A 704-nucleotide genomic window follows, 5' to 3' on the forward strand; every position below is an offset into this window, starting at 1 on the left:
AAAAAATGGGTGATATATGCTAATATATGCTAAAAAGCTACTTACGTACTAAATTTTAAGCAAATCGGACTATAATAAAATTTTTTCGAATGGACCGGTCCCTGGTCCACCTACCAGAAAAAAGTAAAATTTTTTTAGCCTAAAACATGGTGGTTATCGAAAGCTATTTGTATACAAAATTTCATGAAAATCGGAGCAGCCGTTCGCGAGATTACCTGTTACAAAGAAAAGGGACTTCTCTTTATATAATTAGTATAGAAGATTTTATTCAAATATATGGGCATAAATGATTTTCCATATAAAATCACTTCGTCATTATTTTGCAAACACGTGCATGCATTTGAAGTCAGAGAAGGACAAAAAAAGAATGTATGCGTATATAATGCGGCTTTTGATAAGCAGATGGCGCGCCATTTATAACCTAACCGCAGCGTATGTACATATGTAAGTACATATATACGTACATATGTTGATTGCAGTTAATGTGGATATTTTTGGTTTCGTTATCGATTTTGTTTTCGATATTGTAATAGATTTTGTCATCGATATTTTTATCGGTTTTGTTATCGATTATGTTATCGATTTTACTATCGATTATTTATACGTTATGTTATCGAAAGTTTTCTTGATTGTGTTAACGATTTTGCTATCGATATTGTTATCACTTTTTTATCGATTTTGTTATCGATATTGTTACTGATTTT

Source organism: Rhagoletis zephyria, unplaced genomic scaffold (genome assembly GCF_001687245.7).
Source record: "Rhagoletis zephyria isolate East Lansing unplaced genomic scaffold, Rhagoletis_zephyria_1.1 Rzeph_scaffold_02398, whole genome shotgun sequence".
Taxonomy (NCBI): domain Eukaryota; kingdom Metazoa; phylum Arthropoda; class Insecta; order Diptera; family Tephritidae; genus Rhagoletis; species Rhagoletis zephyria.